The 27,964-nt window shown below is 35.0% G+C and overlaps 1 protein-coding gene and 1 long non-coding RNA gene across 2 annotated transcripts in view; one reads left to right on the top strand and one right to left on the bottom strand.

Annotated features, from left to right (window-relative positions):
- On the bottom strand, nt 1-27,964 carry LOC136031376 (uncharacterized). The gene is made up of 4 exons (XR_010618500.1): nt 27,891-27,964; nt 3,892-3,994; nt 2,033-2,135; nt 1-320 (listed from the first exon to the last, which is right to left on the bottom strand). It is a non-coding gene; the product is annotated as an uncharacterized LOC136031376 (long non-coding RNA).
- LOC136031375 (bis(5'-nucleosyl)-tetraphosphatase [asymmetrical]-like) overlaps nt 15,463-27,964 on the top strand; it is a 39,465-nt gene continuing 26,963 nt past the window's right edge. Inside the window, exon 1 of the mRNA XM_065710884.1 lies at nt 15,463-15,620. The gene's annotated coding sequence lies outside the window, so the exon portion shown is untranslated. The remainder of the gene's footprint in view (nt 15,621-27,964) is intronic.

The following is a 27,964-nucleotide window of genomic DNA, read 5'->3' as shown; positions in this document are numbered from 1 at the left end:
TTTAAAAATAAATATAGACTTATAACAATAAAATAATTTAATAAATTGAATTAAAATCTAATAGAACAATAAACAAATTTTATTTTTGTTTCTTTCCCTCTGCTCAAATTTAGGCATTTTAACCAACAACTACGGATTTATCAGACATCACCCCCTCTCCAGCTGGCAATATACCTGTACTTCAAAGACAGAGGTTCAATATGAAATATCCAAAAACTTACATTGAAGTATCTTGGCTGCTTACCTCCATGGGACGACAAAAAGACGGACCCGTCACAACGACCATTATTCTTCGGATAATTCCATCGTACTTCAGGCATCTGAAAAATGAATTATCGACTTAAGGTAAAAGTAAAGATAGTCAGAAAAAGAAAATCTTCCAAGAGTCACTCAGTTGAAACTTATCTCTCATAATAATCAGAGACTCATCCGAAACATATTTCATCATAATCATACACTTCTAATCCAGTGTAATTGTTGTCTGAGCCAACGTTGCAGTAACTCATATATCAGGGAAACTGTGCATGCAAATCTTGCTGCTTCAATAGCACAGCGCTGTCTGGGCTATAGCACTTAAAAGTTGAAGCAGGGAAGGTGGTGGAGATGGGAGTTAAAGTCTAAATGGTTAGTTCTGGATGTCTTAACTGGAGGGGGGTGGGTTCGAAAGGTTCTGTATCCTCTTAGATTTTGAAAATATCCTTTTTTGGAATTCCTATTGAAAAATGTCTTTCGTGCTTTATGAGCCAACTAGAGTGAGTTTGGCAGAGATGGTCGTCAACGTCTATAGCCTTAGTTCTCGCGAATATATTACAGCCAACTACATTCTAATTATGCGAGATTATATACAAATGTCTAGATAAACTTGAAAAACATAGCCTGAGTAAGAGATGTGAATGCTACTGTTATAATTATCTTCTGCCTATCCTAAGATATTCTTGCCTTAGTCCTCTGTTACTTATTATTTCGCACTACTTAAGCCCAATGTCGATAAATTAAACTTTATATCGATTTCAAACTAAATATCGAAAAACAATACTAGCTTAGTAGGTTTTTTATTCAAGGGCATACAATAAAAACAAGTGCAAAAGATAATTACATTCTTTCAAAATGATAAACTTTCGCTAAAAATTTCCTTAGTTTTTTACAATAATTGTCCAATCTAAGGTTGTAATTTGGTTTTCGTCCGACTATTAGAGAATATTTATGGATTAAACAATGCCCCAAGGATCACCAATGGGGAGGGATCTGTTTTTTTTTGGGGGGGGGGGGGTTTCATTAAAAATCTAGAGGAAAAAACGACCTCCCTCCTAGAATTTGAACTTACTATTTCTGTATCTTCATTAAAAATTCCAGGACCCCCCCCCCCCCGCAGCATTTTCAAAAGTTGACACCCATGTTGTTTTTGATGTCTGCAAGAAAGCTGCAGACAACTACTTCATGAACTGAGCAGCTAAACTCCTCGAAGTGTAGAATTAATCCCAAGGGTTGAAATAAAAAAAAAAAAACATTTTGTTTTACAAATCCACCTACGCCTTTCCTGTAAATTAACCCCGTGCCCTTCAACCCCTAAAACAGGTTAAGACTTAATTGTAATCTCAAGGGTCATATATTAGAAGACCAAACCCCCCAATACGACAAAGACCTTGCAATATTTGTGGCAGTAATTTTGGTCAGTCAATTTTCTCAATTCTGAAGTGCTTCTAATTGGCTTTACTGGATTAGAATTTTCTCAAACTCCTTTTTAACATCTTGAATGAAATATAAACCGCGACTGCTCCTGCTTTAGTATAAGCGGACCCGCTTCTACAAGACAGTAAAAAAGTTTTTGCTTCTACAAAAAATTGGGTTGGCTGAGGGTTCAGTTGAATGGGGTTTGGTCAAACGAGGTTTTAGTTGCACCTAGGGTCAGATGCACAAGGGTTCATTTTTAGTAGAAACCTGATACATTGAACATGACCCCCCTCTCCAAGCTTCCAATATACCTGTACTTCAAACACAGGAATATAATTGTAAGAAATATCCAAGAACTTACATTAAAGTATGCTAGCTGGGAACTTTCATCAGAGTCAAGAGAAACATGAAACCAGTCACAATTATTCTTCTTCAGAGAATTCTTGGCGTCTTACTTCACGTATCTGAAAGAATCAATTTTCAACTTAAAGCAAATGTAAACATAGTCAGAAAAAGAAAATCTTTCCATAGTCACTCAGATGAAAATCATCTCTCATAATAACCAGAGACTCATCCGAAACATAATTCATCATAAACATACACTTTTAATCCAGCAAAGAGACGGCAAAGGCGGTATTTAAAGTCTACAGACTTGGTTCTAGTGATATTAAATGGGAGGAAGGAGGCAATTAGGGTAGGAATTCCTGTGCCCCCTAGATTTTGAAAAATACCCTAGTTTGGGCATTCCCTTTGAAAAAATGCATATTTTGCTTCGTTAGCCTCCAAGAATAAGCTGAGCAGAAAAGCTCATCAAAGTCTACAGGCTTAGTTCCTGAGAATACATTACAGCCAGCTACGTTCTACTTGCACAAGATTACATACATAAGTATAGATATGCTTTAAAAAACCATGGGTAAGACTAAACTTGATGAAACTTATATATTTAAAATCAGCATTAAAATGTGATTCTTTTGATGTAATTATTGGTATCAAAATTCAGTTTTTTAGAGCTTTGGTTATTAATAAGCTGGGTCGCTCCTTACTACAGTTCATTACCACGGACTGTTTGAGTGTAGGGATTCCAGAAGGAACTCTAAGTTTATAACTTGGTCTATGATTTGGGAGACCCATTACCAACTCTATTGCCATGTTCTGAATAATTACCAGCTTTGCCAAACTTGTCTTGGAGCAGCCTCCAAATGCTTCTAAGGCGTATTCCATCTAGGAAAGTATAAACCTCTTGTAGAAGTCCAGCATCACAATTGGAGGGCTGGCCCATTTTGTGCCTGCTGGTTGTTTCATGATGAAAAGTTTCTTTAAACAAGGTTATTTCACCAATTCTATTTTATTCTTCCAGGTCAAGTTAGGGTCTAATATAACTCCCAAAAGCTTTTGCAAGGTATAATACATAATTTGCATACTGTCCAGCCAAATATTTGGGGGCTGAAGGGATTTTTTCATGTGAAAAGCTATAGTCTTGGTTTTCTTGGTAGAAATTGGCTCACTTCAAAGTTGACTGAGAAGGGGTGTACTCAAGAGGGGATTTTAAACACCAGTTTAAGGGTTTTCGACTTTTTGATCATGGATATTTCAATGGTAAATCTTTTATGTTTTCAAGCCTTTATACTCTAAAAAAAGACTTTAAAATCATATTATGGTGCCATAAGGCGTTTTATGATGGTATTGTCATGAAAGAGCTACAAAAAGCGCGTAAATATAAATATTAGCTTCCAAATGACCTTAAACAGCTCGCTATGGTATTCTAGGGCCCTACTAGTACTGGAGAAATAAAACAGAAAAAGGAGACTTATAGCATTTCCAGTTCTTTTTTAAAATTCCCATAAATTTGTTTCCATAATAAACTGTTTCTATTAAGATGAATTTAAATAATAGCTATCATTCCTGTATCAGAATTAACAGCAAGTTTAAACAAGGGCTCAAATGCACAAGGAGTGAGGTAGATGATGGTTCAGTTGAGTGGGATAAGTTGCATGGGATTCAGTGGCACAATGTTTAAGTTAAACAGAAGTTGCGTTGCCTGAGGGTTCAGTTGAATGGGATTCAGTTAAACAAGGTTTTAGTTGCACCTAGGGTCGGATGCACAAGGATTCATTTTTAGTAGAAACCTGATATATCTAAAATGACCCCCCTCTCTAAACTTCCAATATATCTGTACTTCAAAGACAGGAATACAATTTTAAGAAACATCCAAGAACTTACATCAAAGTATGTTAGGTGGGAACCTTCATCAGAGTTGAGAGAAACACAAAACCATTCACAACTATTCATCTTCAGAGAACTCTTGGTGTTGTACTTCATGTATCTAAAAGATCAATTTTTGACTTAAAGGAAATGTAAACATAGTCAAAATAAAAAATATTTCGATAGCCACTCAGATGAAAATTATCTCTCATAATAATCAGAGACTCATCTGAAACATAATTAATCATGAACATACACTTTTAATCCAAGGACGAGACGGCAGAGGCGGTAGTTAAAGTCTACATGCTTAGTTCAAGTGATGTCAAGTAGTAGGAGGGGGGCAATTAGGGTAGGAAGGCCTGTGCCATCTAGATTTTGAGAAATTACCCTTATTTGGGCAATCCCTTTGAAAAATGCATATTTTGCTTCATCAGCCTCCAACAATGAGCTGAGCAGAAAAACTCATCAAAGTCTACAGGCTTAGTTCCTGAGAATACATTACAGCCAGCTACATCCTACTTATGCAAGATTATATACATACATATAGATATGCTTTAAAAAAAACCTAGCCTGATTAAGAGACATGAATGCTATTGTTATGTATATGTTCTACCCAAGAACATTCTTGCTTTAGTGCTCTGTTACTTAGTATGTACTATTTAGACCCAATTTCAGTGGATCAAACTTCATATCAAGTCTGATATAAATATCGAAAAATTATACTTGCTTAGTAGGTTTATCTTCAAGGACATACAATAAAAATAGTGCATAAATTCCTTAATAACAATAAATTCATAAATTTGATTCAAAATTTGTTTAATTTTTCATCTTTTTACCACTGTGTTCCTAGTTATAATTTTGTCTTCATCTGACAATTAGAGAAAGTTTCAAGATTAAACAGTAGAGCTTAGGGACACCAACGGCAAGAGGGAGTTTTGAAAAATCTTGATTTTTGGTATTTTCATTGAAATCTGGAATAAAAACTCCCCCCCCCCTTAAATTTGAAAAATAATTTTTTGTAGCTTGATCAAAAATTTTACCTGGCAAAGGATTAAAGTTCGTGACCCTGAGTAAAATTATTACGCAGCATTTCAGTAAGCGAGAGATTATCCTATGGTCATAATTATCAAATCATATAGACTCATTAATTATTTTTGGAAATTTTTACTTATAAGTGAGCAGAAGAGGGGAGATTTTCTGTAGCAAGCGTTGTTGTACCTGCTGGGAGTGTGTCTCCCTTAAATTGCAGGGAATAGATAGCAAGAGCCAACGCTTATTGGCATTTTGAGCTTCTGAAATTTAGCTAACTACCATTCAGCTTTCATGCGGTTAAGACATGTTTTGCCCATGGTTATGTTTTTGACTTGGAATTGGATTAACAGACTATTTTCATGAAAATGGACTCTGATTCCAGCATTCCAGTTCCCTGTATTCCAGCAGTTGCTTACTCCAGGATTGCTTCTAAGCTTAATGGAATTCAACAGACTCTTTTGCAAGTTAATGAGAAAATTTCAGCTTATGATCTGAATTTCCCCAGCCTCCCGAGCAGTGCTACTGGTAGTGCGGTATTTAGTCGAAAAATTGCGAATGGAAGGTGTTCCTCCCAGAAATCACGTCAGTCATTACATCTTTAAAGGTTTAATGTATCCCTTATACTTGTCCATTGCACTGGGGGTGGCAAGAGGTTGTTGTAAGACGGGTGATACTTAACCGTGTATGAAGGCTAATCCTGAGATAAAACAATATAATAAAAAAAGAGTTCCCCTCTTGGGGAATAGTTGATTGAAATGGAAGCGACCCCAAAACTTGATTCATAAAAAACTGTAAACTGTAGCTGAAAGTAAAAATTTGGTAAATATATTTTTAAGATTGTTTTCTTCTAAAGTTGTATATAATTTTTCAGACTTTTTTTTCCAAAAGGTTGGTCTTTATTTCTTACTGCGCTACCTGATATCTGTGTTTGAGCATTGATCAAACAGTTTGTGGTAATGAACTGTAAGTAATTCGACCCAACAGGAACCAAAACTCTAAAAAGAGCAACTACAAAACAAAAAGAACTGTTTTCGTTTTTGATATATTTTTTTTTACCAAATGTTGTATGTCTTCTATAATATCTCTTCCCACGAGTTTTATGCAACTCTTCTCTTCTGCAAGAAGAGATGTACTTCTTCTCACGCTGCTGCTTTTTAAAACGTATTCAGACTAAAAAATCATTGAGTTTCAGTGTTGCTATGTGAAAATTTACTTTTAAGTCATTGTTATCCTTCATCCTTGTGGTCAAGTTTTTAGTTACTCCACTTCTCTTCAAAGTGTATATCTGTCCAAATGTCGCACAAATAGCCAAATAGCCAAATATACACCACTGCACTGTGCTGCTGAAAAAGGGAGCAGAGAAGTTGTTCAGCTACTTTTGGACAGTGGTGCTAATGTTGATGCTAAACGAGAAGATAGCGACACCCCTCTTCATATTGCTGTTTTGAATAAAAAAGAAACCATTGTCGAACTGCTTTTACGGTATGGAGCTAAAGTTGACAATCAGGATAGAAATGGTAAAACTGCACTACGCCTTGCTGTTGAAAATGGAAGTTTACCGACTATTGAGGATATTTTTAAGTGTAGCCCAGACATTAATAATCAAAGCAACAGAGAATGTCTGAAAATTTCAGTGTGTGGCTATGTTAGATGGTTTGAAGAAGTTGTTGAGGCTCTTCTAGAATATGGTTTTGGTTTAAACCCCGAAGATGCAAGTAACATAGAGTTGTTGCATTCTGCTGTTGAAAAAACAGAATATGCCTCTTTCTAATTTTTTTTAGCACTGAGGACGACTTGGCGGAGGTTCTTGTCAAAATATTTGCTTGTTTTTGATATTTTGCTACTGGCTGACAAAATCCTCGTTTTCACCTATTTGATTTTTGTCTTTTCATTTATTATTTCCTTTCTTGTTTTCATACATCAAAAAGGATATGTCAAGATTGTTGAAGACTTTTTAAAGTATGGTGCTAATGTTAATGCTCTATTTGGTCGTAACGGGAACGGAAAAGGTTTAACCCCCTTACATATTACATTTATAAATGAACAGGAAGAAGTGGCTAATTTATTGATAAGCAATGAAGCTGATATAAATGCCCAAGATGAAAATGGGAAAATTCCGATATTTTATGCTACCAAGAACACCGATTTAAACCTTAGTAAGATGCTTTTAGCTAATAAAGTTAATGTTTAAGACAGTCCTGATGTTTTGTTCAAAGCTGTTGAAACGAAATGCATCGAAATTGTTGAAGTTCTTTTGAGATATGACACTGTTGTTAACGCTACTGATAAGTATGGGTGAGCTGCATTACACCTTATTGCGTAACTAGATGCTGGTTTTGTTGTTTTACGTAAATGTGTGTTTTGTAATCCCAGAAGTAATGAAGTTTTTGAAAAGAATCCCGAGGTTAAGCTAAAGACAAGTTGTGCTGCAAAAGTGTTGGCAGCTTTTACAATTCTGCTACTGGCAGCTTTGCAACTTTTTCCACACCTGTTCCAAACCTTTGACGATGTTTCAGCATAAGAAACAGCTATAAAGATCTTCTTTCAAACCTCATATAAACCTTAATGTAGCAAGTTTTTAATCTTTCGCTGCAGATATTTTGGCAGAAAATTTTTCAATGGAAAATTTTTTATAACAAAGTTTTTTTTTTTACTCAAAGTTATTTTCCTTGGGATGAAAACAAGGACCAAAGAGTATGAGTAACTTTAAAGAATAGGAATTATCGCTAGACTGAAAAAAACATCAACACTATCAAGCATTTGGCAACACCTGGCATTTTTTCAGATCTTGTTGTTTTTCTATTTGGAACGGAGATCAGATGCTTATTACTGCACTGATTAACCGACTACTGGAATTAAGTTATTATTTTAATCTAGTTCCTACTGTTGTGAGTTACAAATACTCTTTGACAATGACTGCTAGCTTTTTCGGACAATTGTATTTTTCTAAAGTCTAATTTCGAAAAAACTAATGAAAACGAATTTTTACAATTATGAATTAAGGAAGGACATAAAAGTAGTTCTGTGTTTATTCAATTATTTTTCTTTACCGCTATGGTAAAAAAAAAGGTTACAAGATAAAAAAAAAACAGTCCAAAAGACGTCAGATGCTTATTTTTATTCATTATCAGAAATAATTTTTGTTTGCTATAAGGTCATTTACATGTTTAATTTAAATTATTATTTTTACAAAATTTATCTATCAAAGGACAAAATTATTCATGAAGCATGCCTTCAGAAAGATGTACTTGCGTTGTCAATCTTTAAAATAAACTAGATTAATCTGTACCATTTGAACAACAGTTTAAAACATTCTTTTAACCTGGGGGGGGGCTGCATGATAAAGAAGTACTCAAACTTATATTTTTCAAAATCTAGGGTAGAGGAGAAGGATAAAGAAATCTTTCTTGTTTTGTTTTTTAAGAGGAAAGAATAAATAACAAGAATTTCTAGTTTTCAGACGTTTCGAAAAACTATAGTACGTCAATTTCTTTAAACAAAAACTGTTTTATGATCGAGAATAATATGAAAAAAGCTTCGTTTTCTTGAAGAGTTAAAGAGGCTGCGTCCCAAAGTCGAACCTTAAAACGTACAGGAATTAGGAGAGGCAGTAGGGGGTCTGCCGCCCCCCAAACCCCCGCTTTGAAACACTCTTTTGTACAGGTTTTTTGTTGTGGACGGCTGCCGCCCCCCTAACCCCCCGCTCTTGGCTTCGGATAGGCCCTCTTTTAATTAACAAAAAATTGAAATGAATGAATAATGGAATAACTTCAAAAAATGTTAAACACAAGAGGACAGAAGAACCATTGCGCCGAAACTAGTAATTAGTAACAATTAAGTCCCCCCACAACAAAAAACCTGTACAAAAGAGTCTTTAAAAGCGGGGGGTTTGGGGGGCGGCAGCCCCCCTACTGCCTCTCCTAATTCCTGTACGTTTTAAGGTTCGACTTTGGGACGCAGCCTCTTTAACTCTTTAAGAAAATGAAGTTTTTTTCATATTATTTCTGTACGTTTTTCTACAATCCATGGTGGATGTAATTTAATAATAATTTCCCATGTTTATTTTCTCGCTTTCTGTGTCAATAAATTCAAACTGACAAAATTATCTAATTTTGATAATTTTAACAGTTTAGCAGCTTAATTAAAAATTTAGCAGCTTGTGGTTTTTATCCACCCACCTCCGGTTTATGGGCCCAGCGCCCTTCCGCTGCGCCAAGCTGCTGTTATGCTTGTTATCAAACAAGTTATTACAATAGAAAATTTCACCAACGGCTTCAATTAGGAAATCAATTTAAATGGTTCTTTTAACTTGCTTCCATCAAGCCTTACCCCCGCTTCAGTATAAATTCTTGTGAACATTCCAGTATGTAATTTTGATCACATGTTTCCATGTTTATTTTCTCCCTTTCTGTATCAATAAATTCAAACTGACAAAATTACCTAATTTTACAAATTTTAAAATGTTAGCAGCTAGCGGTTTCGATCCACCGACCACTGGGATACGAGCGCAGCACGCTTCCGCTGCGCCAAACCGCTGTTAGTGTAAGAATTTTTCAAACAAGTTATGTTATTACAAGAGAAAATTTTACCTTCAATGGGGAAATGGGTTTTTCTAAGCTAGAAAATCGGGGGTTAAGATTTTCCTACGAAACTTTCAAGGGCACTTACTCGGAGAATTCCGCGTCGAATGAGTCTTCGTACACCCAGATCCGATGTCGGCTGTGACCTCTAGGCGTGGCAGAAAAAAAAGAATATGAACATTAAATGGCTATGCGTGGAATTTCGCGGATAAGCTCCTGGGCCCTATGGGACCTTAACTTGTGAATTTCACCCCGATCGGACAACGTTAAAGGGGGGCTGGGGCTGGTGGGTCGGTACTTTCGGCCAGATTTTCCCCATGAAGGAAAAGTCGGAGGGGGGATGAAATTTGGCAGGTTTCTTCGTTGGAGCTCGGGCTACAAAATGCATCCCTCCCCATCCCTCTGCGACCACTGGAACCGAAGATCGCTTAACATTGTCGTGGTTCGCCTCTTTAAAGAGGCACGAGTGTGCCTCCTTGAATAGACGAAGAATATCAAACTTGGACTGATTAAAAAATACAACAGTACCAGCCAAAGTGAGTATTTCTGTATTAAATGATGTCTGAACACCGTAAGCAGAGCATGGGATGTTTATCAGGCTGTTCTCAATCTTAACATTCCAAAAAAAAACTTTCCTCCTGAGAATTTATTAGATTAATATGCACGAACTAGCCTCCTTACTATAGAAAATATTTACTATTGCATTCTGACTGCACTGCGATATAATAATAATGATAATTATGTATCCATTACAAACTTAAAAAAGGAAAAAAGTTGAGTTCAACGGAAAAGAATGTTAAATGCTAAATCACCTGTTTGGTTTTACGGTAGGGCTCAGAATTTCTTAACTGCGTTAGTTATCCTACATAATCCTGCATTTATTCATTATTTTCAGTCTATTTTATGAGATTGAATACAAATATGCCTTTTAACTCTATTTTAAGTTTATTTTATGAGATTGCATATTAATATGCCCTTTAAATCAAGATAGGCTGCATTCCAGCAAAGTGAAGAGTGTAATGAAACATGTTCAAACTACGAAATCCCGCAGAAGAAGAAGAATTGTCAACTTTGAAATTATTTGAGAACCTCTAAAGATACATTCAGTCTTACCCAGTCTTACCCTTATTAAATTTAGCCTTATCCAACAAAAGTTACGAGAAAATTTCTGTAGAAATTGTAAATTTTATTATAAGTAGGCTAATCATCAAAATCTAAAATTTTTGGCGATGTTTCTTCTAAGTCATAGAAATGAAAAATGGGTGGACATGGCTTAGTAGCTTTGATAAAACCTTCCTAGGTTGTATTTTTGCTCTTTGATTTATTGTTGAAATTGTAATCTTCTAATTTTGAGCAGAAGATCTAGGCAATTTTGCAAGATTCCACTCTCACACATATACTGTGAAAATTCATCGAAAGTGGGTTATCTCTGGAGGAAGAAGAATTGGAGAGGTAAATGTAGAGCCATTTGAATGAATACCTAGAAATAGGGTCAACATGTCACTCTAGGCCTTTTTATGCTCTTTCGAATGTAATAATAATCACTTTACTTGGAAATGAAAGTTTAAACCCTTTACAGACCCTCAATGATAATGCCTCTTTCCCTTATTTTAAATACGGCTTAAATACCTCTGTTAGCGTTACTCTTGTTTAAACTAGTTTACCCAGAAATTGAATCAATGGTAACAACATCAAAAATCAGAAAGCACATGGGAAATATATAATTTGGACTGTATTTGCACATGGGAGTGGGGAGGGAGTAAAGTATAGCATAATGAAAATTGGAATGTATGAACTACAATTATTTTGTATTTGATGATGTAAAAATAATGACGAAGACCAAACTGCCTTTCCATCATAAACACAAGAGGAACAATAGGGAATTTTTTAAGACAGTGGGAAACAAATTAGTATGAATATTAGAGTCCTGGTTGAACTTCGCTGAGGTAAGGATGCTGGGGCTGTTTTGAAAAACTGTTCATTTTAGGTTTATTGACTTTATCCTCTCGTAAGTTGTTTTTTCTTATGTGTATTGCTGAGGACGGCTCATGGAAATAGGGCTGAAATATTCATTCTAATTTGTTTCCAACTGTCTTAAAAATTCCCTATTTTTCTTCTTGTTTTTGGTGTTTATGATGTAAATGTTGTTGTTTATAAACGTCTTATATAGATAAAAATAAGAAAAAGGGTCTCATCTTCAAAGGTCTATAACGGGCTTAAAATTGAATTTCGAAATAGAGCAATTATGTTCAGAAAGAGCATAAGAAATGCTTCGAGTGTGTGGAATATTTACCTTATTCCTGGGTCAATTATTTAAAATACTCCTTATTTACCAGTGGAGATCGATAAAATGTCTTTTCAGAAGATCATTAAAGCTTTGGGTATATTCCTGAGAATTTGAAGTGCATGACTCTTCTCCTTTCCAAGATAGAAAGAAGTCCCCAAACTAGAATTTTTAGCCTGAAATTTGATTAACGTGACAACCTCTTTCAAATATAGCAAGAATATCTTATGCTGGAATTTTATACCGTCAAACCCTTAAAATTCCTGACAGCTAGAATCCTACTAGCAAGGGTTGTTCTGACGTTTCTAGCGCCCGGGGAAGATCTCAGTTAATGCCACCCTCTGTCTCCCACACAGTTTTCAGGCAGAATTTGAGCCGATGTTTCAAATTTTTATTTTTGTCCTTAACAAACGTATCGAGATTTAAACGTTTACATTGAATATCTGGAAAGCTCATGATTACAAAAAAAACTGATTAGAAATCTATCTCAGTTTGAAAATGAGAATTTTAAATACCAATCTATACCTATCAAATACAAAAATAACAAACACGTAATTATTTATTATTTGAGAAGTATTTTGACTCAAATACTTAGTTTGAAGTATATTCAAACATGCAAATCCGCATCCGCAACATTTAAAAATGAATGCAAAACTTTTAAAAACCAATTAAAAAAATACCTTTCGTCCCAGCCCCAACCGTAGCAAGCGGTCGTAGTCCCAAATCTGCCACTATGTTAGGGAGGGGGCACCCCCACACCCCTGCCACAGGCTATAGGACGGACTCTGAAGTTCAGGAAATTAACGTTTAAAATCCCAATTTCTTTAGGCTGTCAAAATGATATTTCAGAATTGTGCTGTTACAACGGGGCCGAAAAACTTAATATTTAAACTAATGCTAAATCTAGCCGATGTTCCAAATTTTTATTTCATTTTTGTGCTTATTAAATATATCGAGATTTAGACGTTTACATTGAATATAGTATTTTGACTCATATACTTAGTTTGAAGCACATAACTACCTGTATTTCTATTGGAGTTCATATTTTTCTGACAAATTTGGTCTTTAGACGAATATTTTAGGATGAATAGAAGAGGAAATGCTAACGAAGAACTCTAGACTGACACCACTATCCATTTTGAATATAACAATTACAGAATAATCCATTTCTAAAGCTGGAAGCAGTATACACTGCAATACAAATGTCTGCCTTGTGTGTGCTTCAAAACTTAAGACTAAGAAGAGGTAAAAGTTCCATGTATCCTTCTCTTGGCAATGTCCCAAAATTGTGACGATCAGGGAAACCTTCTAGTATTATGTTAATATTCCTACTTGTACTACCAAAACTGCTCCAAAACATATAAAAAAGCCTACTAGGTTAGCTTTGGCCAAAGAACTTCTGAGAACAGACTGCCAGGAATCACCAAGTTGGATGCTTCCACTATAGGCATACTAACCTTCTAACTTTGCTCACCCTTTCGTCTATGACAACCACTGCTGTCTTTTAAGCACACCGGTAAATAAGTTGGATCTTTCATTCCATCATAACAGTGAGAAACCAGATGTACTTGGCATAGATTTCTTGGGAGATGACTACAAATCTTACTCATCAACATTCTTGAAAAACCTGATGATATTTCATTCCTTGATGGATTCATAGTCCTTAAGAATATCATAAAGTACAGAATAGGTGAAAGCTTCGAAGCGACATAAAAAAAATGGCAAAGAGCAGGCCCTAGAATCGAAAAAAGACAGTTCTTCTATCAAGTTTATCAGATCAGATTTATTTTCCCATGTTCTTAATCTGAATCCGTTGGATTGGACTTGCAATAATACAGGGGAGTACTGGAGGAGTTCATGCTGAAGAATATTGTTTTGGAATGTCGGTTGTTGACTTTATAGTTTTATCAACATTCATAAAAACTTCTTTTAGTTGTTCCGCAGAGTTGGCAAAAGCACGTTTAGTCTTTTGGGTAGGTTTCAAGCAGTTTTCCAGGGCTTGAACTGTGATCTTTAAGAAAGCATTATGATTATCTCTTAGATAATTATCTACTGGGTCTAATCCTATTTTCTCTGCTGAGACAATCCATTCCACTTCTAAGTTTCAAAAGTGATCACATTCACCCAAAGCCAGTTCATCATACCTATAAGGATGTACATGTTCTTCAAACATACTAACTGACTAAAAATATTCCTGTCAAAGTCAGTCACCCCATCCCGTCCTGTCATTGAATGAAGGAAAGAGGATAATCTCGAGCAAAATGACAACGCCAGTGTCCACTTTGCAACTGTTGCTTTGCTTCAAGGTTACACCTCTTAATTTGCTTTTTTGCTTTACTTCAAGATTTAGTGCTGATTCTAGTGCATGGTCTGGTGTGACACAATTCATTGAGCCAGGCGTCTTTTTCAGGGGGAACAAGCCTTCTTTAAATATTTCAATTAATTTTTGAGGAGCAGAGGCCATTTCTATAACAAATTTCTAAATTAAGAGAAAAAATTACATACTTCTGTTCTAAAGGGTTCTGAACCTGATAAAAGTTGCTTTCAATGAGATAGCTAAGAAGTAATCATATTTTTTTCTTCAGATTTGATTTCTCTTTCAAATTATAATAATTGTTTTCAATACAAATTTTCTGAAGTAAGTTAAAAACTTTACTTGTTACCAATAACTTCTTTTGCTTTTTTAAATTGCAGGCATTGCAGGAGCCTTGTAACAGGTAGCGATGTAAACTTGAAAAACTGTCAACCAGACTCTTAAAATAGTTTTTTGTAACCTTTCAAGTCATTTTTAAGGGTCAATCACCCCTTGGCGGTATCAATATGGTTAAGATATGGATGATCCGCCTTTTAGATAGACTGCATACACATAATGTATTTTGTTTAGTTCCACATCCCCTAAACATTCACTGAAAACCCCACCTTAATATCCTGAGCCTAAGTAGTAGTTGTAGTTGTAGTATTAGTAGTAGCATTGCTAGCAGTATGCACATACCGCCTTTTTCTTGGCATCTCTAGAAAGTTTCAACTTAGTACCCTAGCAGTCTCTGGGAGAATGTTGAAACTTCCTTTTGACAACCTACACTCAAATAGTGGGTTTTGATTTAGTTTAATATCCCCTCAACATTCCCTGAAATTTTCACCTTAATCTCTTATCCTTAGTAGTAGCCATACCCAAAGTAGTAACATTAATATTAGTACTACTTCTAGAGACATATTACCTTTTGGTCAATTAATCATCCTCCCAATCTTTCCCTGGAAAAATCAATAATACCCTAAGCCATTCTTGAAAATCACCCTTTTGATATCCTACATGGACATAGTGGTTTTGATTTATTTCAAGACTCCTCTCAACATTCCCCAAAAGCTTCAACTAAATACTATTCCCCTTTTTGAATTTAATGATTAAAACACGACCCCTTCCCCGATAATAAATATTGCAGTAAACAATAAACGATTTGCATAACATACAATCCTTGGCCGAAGGGATAAGGTTGGCTTTCTCCCCAAAGCCATGTGACGCAGATGAACGAAAAATAAAATCGTTAAATAGGTCAAATGTTTCCTTATCTAGTGAGGATTTTACTTTTTGTATGTTTTTCGAATGTTTTCTATGTAAACAATTAGCTAATGAAAGAGTAAATAATGTTCATAAAAAACGAATGCCATTTTAAGAGTTGATGTTTTTCAGATATGTATATAATTAGGGAATCAAAATGTAAATAATAGTAATCAGTAATTTCATATTTATTATCAAATTTTAAAGCAGAAAAAGGAACAGTGGGCTTTTCTTGCCTCAGTAGAAACATTAAAAAGCAACAATAGTCCTATACGGTTGCGGACATCAAATCCAGGTAAGGAAATAGTTTGTTCTTAGATTTTAATCTAGTTTTAATAATTCTGCCTGTATTCAGACCCAGTGATTGTTATAAATCAAGCCTTCAATTTTTCGTAGATGTCAGGGTATTCTGTATACTTTTGCTGAGTTTCAAAAGAAGACATATGTTATTGCTATGATAAAAGAATACAAAGTAATGAATATTAGCCCCCTCCCCCTACAAATCAGAGGAGCCTCCTCCTCTGATAAAAGAATACAAACTTACTGAATAAAATACATATTTTAAATGTTCAGGTTCTTTTCTTTTCTCTTTCTGCAGAACGGTGTATGCAGATTCTGTATAGAGTTGGATGTAGTCCTAAGCTAATCGACTAAAACAGTAGAAATTTCCGTGAATACACTGTAGTTAACTTGAAATGGTAGCGTAAAAACGGTAGCGTAAAAATTTTGTTGTTTGTTTTTGGTTCGTTTTTAGAAATGGATTATATTAAATGCCCGAAAGTTTTGATAAGTTTCATTAAGTTTAGTTTTACCCATCAAAAGTTACGAGCCCTTGAAAATTTACCTTTTTTGAAAAAAGGGGACCCCCCTAAAAGTCATAACATCTTAATGAAAATCGCACCATCAGATTCATCATATCAGAGAACCCTACTGTTGAGATTTCAGGCTCCTATCTGCAAAATGTGGGAGAAGGGCTGCAAGTTATGAACTTTGCCCATTGTTTACATATAGCATCGATTATTGGCAAGTGTACTGACGTTTTCAGGGGGATTTTTTCTGGGGGTAGGGAGGTCGGGAGAGGGGGCTACGTGAGAGGATATTTCAAAGGAGGAATTTATCACGGGGGAAGAGAGTTTTCATGACGAGGGTGCTAAATTTTTGAGCGGTATTTAAAAAACAATGAGAAATTATACAAAAAAACAAATTTTTTCAACTGAAAGTAAAAGTAACATTAAAATTTTAAGTGAACAAATATATATATATATATATATATATATATATATATATATATATATATATATATATATATATATATATATATATATATATATATATATATATATATATATATATATATATATATATATATATATATATATATATATATATATATATATATATATATATATATATATATATATATATATATATATATATATATATATATATATATATATATATATATATATATATATATATATATATATATATATATATATATATATATATATATATATATATATATATATATATATATATATATATATATATATATATATATATATATATATATATATATATATATATATATATATATATATGAGGTGGGTTGTCCCCTCCTCAATATTGTGCTATTTACGCTATAATATTTTTAGTAGTTTCAAAAGAACTATTTATTCTAATTAAATGGCCATTGTGATTCAGGGGTCATTATTAAAGAATTGGAACAAAATTTGAACTTTAGCGTTAAGAACGAGGTATTGACGAAAGGGCGAACCCCTTGATATGCGTGATAAAAATATATGAATATAGAAGTTTGTTACGAAGGTTAATTTATAAGTTACGCATATTTATTACTAATAAAAATCTTCGTAAATAAAATTAAAATTTCCAGTGGGTTTTTTAAGAAAACAAAAAAATTGGAGGGCAACTAAGCCCCCCTCGCCCCTTTTTCTCAAAATCATCCGATCAAAACTTTGAGAAAACCATTTAGCCAACAAAACTAAAATTAATATGTATGTTTCGTTTTAATTAATCATATACAGTGAGCCAAAATCAAAACCTGCCTTAATTCAAAAACATTCAGAAATTAAATTTAAAAACCAAGTTTTTTTCAACTGAAAGTAGGAGCAGCATTAAAACTTAAAGTGAACTAAAATCATTACGTATATTAGAGGGTTCGTCCGCTCCTTAATACCTCACTCTTTACGCCAAAGTATTCTTAGGATTTTCAAAAGAACTATTTGTTCTAATTAAATGGCCTTTGTGATTCAGGGGTCATTCTTAAAGAATTGGAAAAAATTTGAACATTAGCGCAAAGAGCGAGGTATTGACGAGGGGACGAACCCCCTCATATACGTTATAAAATATACGAATATAGAAGCTCGTTACGTAAGTTAATTGGTAAGCTATGAATATTTATTACTAATAAAAAGGCTCGTAAATAAAATTACAAGTTCTATCGTTTTTTTTAAGTAGCAGAAATTGGAAGGTAACTAGGCCCCCTCCCCCACCCCTTTTTCTCAAAATCATCCGATCAAAACTTTGAGAATGACATTTAGCCGAAAAAAAAATTGATATGCTAATTTCGTTGTAATTATTCATGTACGGTGAGCTAAAAATTACTAATCTCAGTACTAGTAAATCAGTAATTTCCAAAGTGAAATTATATCATCCATATAAGGTCCCCAAAAGATATGTTTCAAAAAATATGAATTTAATGCCCAATTTTCAACATGTTCTACATAATTATTCGCCAGTAACCCGGAGAGAGGCGCACCCATGGGTAATCTAGAAATCTTAAAAAAGTATGTACACAAAATTATCTGTATGTTGTATTTACCAATAATTTGAAAATCATAGATCTCCTAAATTCTGGTAAAGATTAGACTCCAGTTACTCGCCAAAGATGTGTCTATCAAATACTATGTGACTGTGGCAAATTTTATGTAGGGAGAACCCATCAGAATTTCGAGAAACGCCCACAACAACATAAAGATGATATCATCAAAGCTCTGAATTCTAATATTACTTCTGTTTCTTTTGATTCTGCTTTAAGAAGCCATGTTTTCGAAAATTCTAGCCAGAAAATACTTTTTGAAGAATCTGCCATTATTAGCAATGATCAAGGCATAAAGCAAGTAGTTCGAGAAGCAATTGAAATCAGATTTCAGATTAATAATAATATTTCTTTAAATAGGGATTTAGGAGTATATTCACTGAATGTTCTATATACAAATTTAATTAAAAATGACCTTACGAAATATTATATAAAAACCAATAGATATTAACACAGAACCTTTCACAAATAGACCTATAAAATCAGCAGCGAAAAAATCTAGGCTTTAAAAGCTAGAAATTTCCCTATTGTTCTTCTTGTTTTTGGTGTTTGTGATGAAAAGGCAGTGTGGTCTTCGTCGTTATTTACCACGCTCTTTACGCTAAAGTTTGACTTTGTCACAACTCTACTTTTTGAAACAATAGAAACCTTAGCATAAAGAGTGGGGTGTTGAGGAGGGGACAGCATTTTTAACATAAGGAATAATTTCTATTCGTTTTAGGTTTTAATGTCACTCCTTATTTTCAGTTAAAAACTTGTTTTTTTTTATATTTAATATGCTGAAAGATAAACAATGTCTAAGCCTCCAATGACCGTAAGCCTGGATTTAGAAATAAAAAATCATCATTGGCACTGCATTAAAAATTATTACCTATAGAGGGATAGCTTCAATGCATCATTTTTTTCCATGCCCTTTAGTATGGAAGGAATTGTCGTTGAAACATCAGAGGTAGCTTATACCATTGAAAATTTAAAGTTTAGTTGCAAGCTAGAATCTTTTTTTGTAGAAAAATTAAATAAATAAAAAAAACAAGCTTTTTAACTGCAAGTAAGGAGCGGCAACAAAACTCAAAACGAATAGAAATTACTCTGTATATGAAAAAGACTTCCCCGCCTCAACACCCCCCTCTTTACGCTAAATTTTGACTCTTTCTCACAACTCCACTTTTTAAAATAATAAAAAACTTTAGCGTAACGAGCGAGGGGGGGCAGTTGTCCTCCAATATTTTTGGCCACTCAAAAAGGGCACTAATACTTTTATTTTTTGCTCATATAAGGCCTTTCTCGATATTCTAGGATTATTGGTTTGTTATGATCACCCCCCCCCCAAGGTGGTGGGGGAAAATATACAAAAACAAACTAATAAATAAACACACTTCTGTGATCTTTCTTCTGGCAAAAAAATACAAAATTCTACATTTTGAAAATGGAAGCTTGAAACTTATATAACAGGTTTCTCGAATACGCTGAACATGACAGTGTGATTATCTTCAAGATTGATTTACTTTTAGGGGGTGTTTCCCCCCTTGTATGGAAATCAAACTAATTTTCTCAGGCCCGGAGCTTTTGATACGTAACACTAAACTTAATGTATCTTACATATTTGAAATCATAATTATAAGCCGATTCTTTTGATATATGTATTGACATCAAAATCCTGTTTTTAGAGTTTTGGTTACTATCGAGCAGCATTGCTCCTTGCTTACAGTTCGCTGCCATGAATTGTTTGATTTAAAGTTTTTAAGCCGGCGGAACAGTTTCCTGGTCTTCCTCAACACATTCCTGGGAATAAGACGGCTGCACAAGATCCTACGATACACTCTTTTGAGAATTTGCATCGACAAATTGTCTTGATTTAGTTTAAATTTTCTCAAAATTTGTAAATGTAGTTCTGTGGTTGTAGTAGTAGTAGTAGTAGCAGTAGGTATGTTGGTATTACCTTTTTGGTCAATTGATCATCTCTTTTTTATGGCACTTGCTATTTACCAAGTGACATATAGTGACCGCAAATTCTGTTGGTCTGTCTGTCTGTCTGTCGGTCCCGGTTTTGCTAGTTTAAGCACTTCTAGGTAGGATAGGACGATGAAATTTGGCAGGCGTCTCAAGGTGATCAAGGTATCAGAATGGGGGGACGGTTAATTCGGAAAAATTAGAAAAAAGAAGGTATTTTTAATTTAGGAACAGGTGATTGGATCTTAATAAATTTGATATTTACAAGCATATCGTGTCTCAAAGCTTTTATTTTAAATCCCGACTGGATCCAGTGTTATTAAGGAGGGGGTAGGAGGGAAAGCCTAAAATCTTGGAAAAGGTTTAGAGCAGAGGGATTAGGATGAAACTTGGCGGGAAAATAAACACAAGTCCTTGATACGTGATTAACACAATCGTAACGGATCCGCCCTCTTTGGGATGGGTGGGTTAATTTTGAAAAATTAGAAAAAATTAAGTATTTTTAACTTACAAAGGAGTGATTGAATCTTAATAAATTTCATATTTAGAAGTACCTCATAACTCAAATCTTTTATTTTAAATCCCGGCCGGATCCAATTACATTGGGGGAAGTTTGGGGGACCGGAAATCTTGGAAAAGGCTTAGAGTGGAGAGATCAGGATGAAACATGATGGGATGAATAATAAAAAGTCCAAAATACGTAATTGTAATAACTGGACGGGATCTGCTTTCTCTGTAGGTTTTGATGGGGGGGGGGGGTAATTCGAAAAAAATAGAAAAATGAGGTATTTTTAACTTACGAACGGTGGATCAGACCCTAATGAAATTTGGTATTTAGAAGGATTTTGTACTTAAAAACTTTGATTTCAAATCCCGACCAGATCCGGTGACATTGGGACAGTTGGAGAGGGAAACCAGAAATCTATGAAAAAGTGAAAATTGAGGTATCTTTGTCTTACGAATGGGTGATCGGATCTTAATGAAACTTGATTTATAGAAAGATCTTATGTCTCAGATGCTCCATTTTCAATTTGAGTCGGATCCAGGTACATAGGGGGTTGGAGGGGGGGACAGAGATCTTGGAATCTGGAAATCTTGGAAAACACTTACTCTTGAGACATCGGGATGAAACTTGATGGGAAGCATAAGCAAAAGTTCTAGATACGTATTTGACGTAATTAGGACGGGTCTGCTCTCTTTGGAGGAGTCGGGGGGGGGGGGTTTAATTCGAAAAAACTGAGGTATTTTTGATTTAAGAACGGGTGACCGGATCTTAATGATATTTGATATTTAGAAGGAACTTATGTCTCAATGCTCTTATTTTAAGTCCCGATCAGATTTGGTGACATTGGGAGAAGTTAGAGGGGAAAATCGGAAATCTTGGAAAACGCTTAGAGTGGAGAGATCGGGATGAAAGTTGTTGGGTAGAATAAGCAAACATCGTAGATACGTGATTAACGTAACCAGACTGGATCCGCTCTCTTTGGGGGAATTAGGGGGGTTCCTGTGCTTTGGCAAGTTTGGTGCTTCTAGACGTGCTAGGACGATGAAAATTGGTAGTCGTTTCAGGGATCTACACAAATTGACTTGATAAAGTCGTTTTTCTCCAATTCGACCATCTGGGGGGCTGAAGGGAGAGGAAAAATTGGAAAAAAAATGAGGTATGTTTAACTTACGAGTGGGTGATCGGATCTTAATTAATTTTGACACTTAAAATGACCCCCTTTTTCAGAGTTCTTATTTGAAATCCCAACCGGCATTAAATCTCTGATTTTCCTTTTAAATCTGTCTATTGATTCACAGAAATTTTCTTGAGCTCTAGCCATATGAGCTCTTAGTTCTTCCGACCTCGTCAGAAGTGCCATATGAGCTCTTAGATCTTGTTCATTTCCTGAACGCTAAAAATTAATAAATTCAGTTATTCCTGGGTTACGCCCTTTTGGCCGCCCGTATACAAATTAAATTTTATGATTTAATTCAACACTCCCCTCACCCTTCTCTGAAGGTTAGCCTGAATGCCCTTTGTTTTTTCGGAAAGTTACGGTCAAGCTTTCATACCTTTCTCAATAACATATAGTATGTGCAGACAGTGAATGAATTGCCTAACTTACAGCCCTTGTTCTGTGGGCTGTGTGGGGGTTATCGTCCGTAAAGGCATAATTGCAGGATCTTCAAGCTATGCAGAAGAAAATAGACGTCTGAAAATTTTGATGAGATATTTTTTTGGAAAATGATAGTTGTTGGATGGGAGAGTGGCAAGTCGCCCTCGATTCACCTTTGACTCTTTAAAGATCGCTATAACTTCAAATTTCCAATCAAATGAGCCCCATCCAAAGTTTGTATGACCATCCATTCCATAAAAACCTTATATGCCTTGCGCGCGTAATTTACAACCCTTGCCCCAAGGTTCTGAGGGGCTATTTTAACCCCAAAGGCTTTTCAAAGAATCTTTGGAAAACTTAAAAAAAGATAAAGGATAAAAAAGGGCTATTTCAAAATTTCTATCGGATACATTTGGGGAAAAAAGATGGGGGAGGGGCTAGTTGCCCTCCTATTAATTTGATTCATAAAAAAGACACTAGGACTTCTGATATCTAATTGAATGAGCCCCATCCGAAATTTTTACGACAACCCTTTCTATAAAAATTTCAAATATTAACAATGGGTAACTAGTATAGCTAATAGCCCTTGCCCGGAGGGCCGTTGGGGCTGGTGTTGGCATTGTCATCTCCAAATATATAATTACTGAACCGAAAAAATATGCTTAACAAAATGGCTATCTCAAAATTTTGGTTGGATGTTATCGGAGAAATGATGGGCGAGGGGGACTTTTGATTATTAAAAAGGGCATTAGAATTTTTGATTTCCAATCCAATAAGCCTCTTCTGAGGTTTATGCGACCACGTTATCCATGAAAACTTATATGTCCCCGAAGCATAACTTACAATCCTTGCCCTGGGGGCTCTGAGGGGTGAGAGTTATAATCCCGACATATTTACTTGACCTTTCAACTACGCTGAACAAAATTATTATCTCAAAATTTTGATTTGATGCAATTGGGGCCCCCGAAGCATAAGTTAAAACCCTTGCCCTGGGGACACTGGGGGGCGAGAGGTATAATCCAAACATATTTACTTGACCTTTCAACTACGCTGAACAAACTATTTTTTGAAAAATAACTAACTATAAATTTTTTGAATAAATAACAAGCTAACTATTTGATGTATTTAGGGAAAGGATGGGGCGTGAAGGGGTGTGGGGATGCCCCCCAATCACTTATGACTGTTAGAAAGGGAAGTAGAACTTGCTATTTTCAATCAAATGTGCCCTTTCGAAGATTCTACAATAAATTCTTCTATACGAAGTGCCCTTGTCTACCCCCCCCCCACAAAAAAAATACGTTGTGTCCATATCGCTCTTTACTTAGGCAGCGCTTATGTGCTGCCCATGGTCTTTGATTTTTTTTAACAAATGGCTATCTCAAAATTTCTTTCAGATGCATTTCGGAAAAATACGACGTTTGGGAGGGATAGTCGCCCTTAAGGGTCAAGGTTAAAGGTACTTGTGGAATGTTATTAGCATAAGTAAACTTGTGTAATTTTGAAACAGCTTCCCTCCCCCTTCCCCCTACAAAAATGGTCTAATATTTGTCAAAGTTTTGATCAATTTCTGGATACCCAAGTTTCTCCAAACTGTATTTTCAAGATTCTAATCGAAAAAACATAAATTTCGTAATTTTTACCGTGCAAATGGTGCGTATTTGTTCGTTTCGTTTTGCCTCTCAATCATCCTTCCCGGACATTAAAAAAAGAAAATAATTGTCGATGTTGGGAAGTCTTAAAGGGATTTTTAAGCCTCCTGTCAAAACTTGTCATTTCCAAGTATCAGGGACTATCTAATAGAGGGCAAAGACTACGAAAAAAGGCCTTTGCCCCATTTTCAGAGGATTTATACTTTTATAGCAAATGTTTGAAAAATTATTGAATATTCTGAGATGGATCAATTTATACATCCACGCTTCCAGTGTTCACCAGCAAAGTATAACCCAATGTGAACAACTAATACGAACGAAATCATATGGATATCTTTCCACCTTGTTGCAAGTTTGTATGTCCTTTCGATAAACAACTTGCTTTAGTTTGAACATCAGATTTATTGCATTCTATTATGGATTATGGCAGGGTGTGAGAAAAATATTATTAGTTGAGTTAGAACTGTTGGACAAAGCATATACATACATTTCTGAGTAAGTGAATTTGTTCTTCACAGAAGAGGTGTTTAGAGGTATCTCACCAAATATAGGCAAGGGTAAAATTCTAGTTTAGTGAGTTTTGGTTATCTCGGAAAGGGGTTAGGTTAAAAAAATGGAACTTTTGGGGATGGGTCTACAGGCTAAAGTATATCCCCGGGAAGGTATTTTGAAGTACCTACCTCTACTCCCTCTAGATTGTCGTATATAACACAAAAATATGTGTGTTATAAAAGTGAAACCTTGCAAAATAGATCTTCTGCATGAATGAAGTACAACAAAATTATTTTCAGTTTCACAACTTTGCTCAATCCGAATTTATAAGGTTTTAAAGATATGCAAAGACATTTCCTAAATTGAAAAAAAATTGATATGGCTCAGAATTCTACTCAAATATCAGGAATTGCATTTTCAGGGCCCCCTAGAGCGAGAAGGAGTAGGCACTTTAAAATACCTTCCTGGGATATACTTTAGCCTATAGACCCATCCCCGAAAGTCTCATTTTCCTAACCTAACCCCTTTCTGAGATAGCAAGAAGTCACCAAACTAGAATTTTACCATAGACAAGTTCTTAGGAATCTAGTTTAGAGGGGGTTCATACTCGCCATAGGAAGTGTTATGAAGCCAGTGTCTTTTGTTCGTTTTGAGTGAACATAATCTAAATTGATAGTAATTCTTTAGTGAGGAAGGAGCAAATGAAAATATGTACACAATTGAAAGGCATTGAAGATTTTTTTTACATCAAACAAATGCTTTGACTATCAGAAATCCAAAGTTGAGATGAAGGAGTTGGAAAATAACTAAAACTGCAGTTATTGTCTTTTGATTTCATATAGCCTAGAGCTAAATTTGTAGCTTACAACATAATTTAGCTAGGATGCTAGGAAGATTGTGAAAAATATCACTTGGGAAATAAGACCTACAAATAACATAAATATATTTAATATAATTCTGAAAAATTAGAAAAATGAGGTATTTTTAACTTATGAATGGGTGATCGGATCTCAATGAAATTTGCTCCCAAGTTGCAGTGTAAACTTTCTAAGGCAAAGTTCTCAACATGCTGTTTTCATCATGAATATCCGCCATACCCAAGGCAGGCCTTCTGGCGGTCTTGCCTGTATAATTAAGCGATCCCTGCCTAGCTATTTGTCTCCTAGCTGCTACCAATCCTCAGAACACTATCTTGCAATCTGGCTTGCAGACATGATCATAATCGATGCCTATTTGCCCCATGATAGAAGATCTGTTTCTTCCTTCTCCAGCTATCCAAATGCCTGCAATAAATTAAACACTCTCATATCTGGTATTCAGCATCTGGGATACAAGTGGGTGCTTATAGGCAACTTAAACTGTGACATCACCATTTCCTTGACACAAAAGGAAGCACTTTTTCAGTGTATCCCTTAGTATTTAAGGTCCTAACAAAATACCTCATTTTTACATATATCCACTGTAGTGGTTCTGTCTCAAATTTAGACCACAGTATCTGCCATCATTCATTGCAAACTTCAGCAGTACATGTTGATGAAGATGAGAGAGATTATGATCACTAACTCTGTATTTTGATATTATGGTTACTTCTGACATATGCTTGAACCAACACTCAATGTTGCATAAGTGGTTTGAAAAACGTGATTGGTCTAGTGCAAACATGCCTCTTTACCTTGCTACACTTGGAGCTCTACTGTCCACTGTACGTGTCCCTTTCATCTTTTTTGCATAATGTGTACCCTATTATTGACAATGCTTGTGCTGATTCGAATTGCTACTATTGTGACATTATCTTATGTATAAAGCAAGCTGAAGATGTGGCCATCCTTCTGATCTGTGTAAGGCAGAATACCCAAAAACCAATTTGGAAGTGTGATCCTTTGCTGAAAAAAGTCAAGAATAAGGCCAAATTCTGGTTAAGAATCTGGTCTGTCTGTGGTCGACCTTCTTCGGGTACTGTGTTTGATCTAAATCAAAAGACAAAACTCAAACATAAATGCTATATTTGTGCAGTTTGTTACTCTGGTGAAACTTTTCCAAAAAGCAATAGTGATTGGCAAAAAATGATAAATTCTGCCAAGTTTCTGGATGCAAGTTCTAGTTATATTATATCTTGTCCATCTTGGATCAAGCATTATTCAAAAATATTTTCGAAAGTTAATTATGCAGTGTATAAGTGTTTCTCAAGTTTGCTCAAAAAAAATTTGCCATCACATTTATGTCAGAGATATGTGATTCCAGTTGAAAAGCAGGCTATTGTTAAAGGTATTAAGGGTTTAAAATCAAAATCTTTGGATATTGATGGGATTAGTGTTTTGAATCTTGTTCCAAATTCTTTTGAACCAGTATCTCATCTCCAACTGTTTTTTTTTTCAAATGTGTTTGAGTAGTTTGTGTGTGCCCAACTCGTTCTTATGCAGTAGTGTAATGTCACTTCTAAAAAAAGAAAAAGATCTAGTTTCTTGTAGCTCTTATAGGCCCATAACAGTAGCTTGTACTCTTAGAAAGCTTTTTGAACACCTCCTACTACCTTATATCACTAAACTTGCTCTAAATGATGATAATCAATTTGGTTTTAGATCTGGGCTAGGCTGTCAGCATGCTCACCATGCTTTGAGGTCTTTATTAAAAGATGCCCATCTCACTCATCACATACTTCATTTCACAACCCTAGACTTGTCTAAAGCATTTGACAGTGTTTGTCATACTCAAGCATGGACAGCATTATGCCAGAGAGGAGTAAATCCATTGGTAATTCATGTGCTTCATTTTTGGTACTCCCATTCTTACCTTCACCTTAAGTCATTAGATAATTCTTATTTTGGTCATATCCCTGTTTGTTGTGGTGTAAGACAAGGGGGAGTTCTTTTGCCATATATTTTTAATGCTTGTATTGAAAATGTATTATCAAAAATATCAACTACATGCCTACTAGGACCAACTGATATCTCATATCGGGCTTATGTGGATGACCTTCTTCTGATTAGTCAAACTGAGTCTGGTCTTGCCTGTTCAGTGAAGTCAGATACTTCTACTTTCTGCAATATCACCCTGTACCTAAATATTGACAAGTGCAAGTTTCTTGTTTTCATTGGTAATAATTGTTCAGAATCACTATACTGTGGTGGTTTTAGTATTCCTCGTGTTAAAATGTTTTATTGGCTTGATATAACAGTTTGCGATTCTATGAATGCTCTCCAGTCTCATGCTGTCAAAGATATCAGTGATAAGCTGAGGCTCAGTTACTCTAAGATTGTAGCAAATCATGGACACTATAGGAGAAGAATGCTAACTTGGCTTTACTCAAATTTTTGTGATCATTATGTGCTCTTCAATTCTGGTATTAGGCCACTACTGTTGACTGGTGATCTAAAACGTATTCACATAAATTATTACCAGTAGGCCTACTGCAAATTTCTTTTATATCTACCTTGTTCTTACCAGAATACAAAACTTTAGCCAAAAAAGATGCTAAGACAACGAAATGTTTCTATATCCATCTTATACTTCAAGAGTATAAAAGCTCTACTTACCACCTTCTCATTCATTTTGGACTCCATAAAAATCAGTTAATTTTTTGGATCACACCTAGCTTTTGTATTCCTTC

The sequence above is a fragment of the Artemia franciscana genome, chromosome 9, assembly GCF_032884065.1.
Source record: "Artemia franciscana chromosome 9, ASM3288406v1, whole genome shotgun sequence".
NCBI lineage: Eukaryota > Metazoa > Arthropoda > Branchiopoda > Anostraca > Artemiidae > Artemia > Artemia franciscana.
Note: the sequence above shows the minus strand (reverse complement) of the source record. Positions and strands in the feature narration are given on the sequence as shown.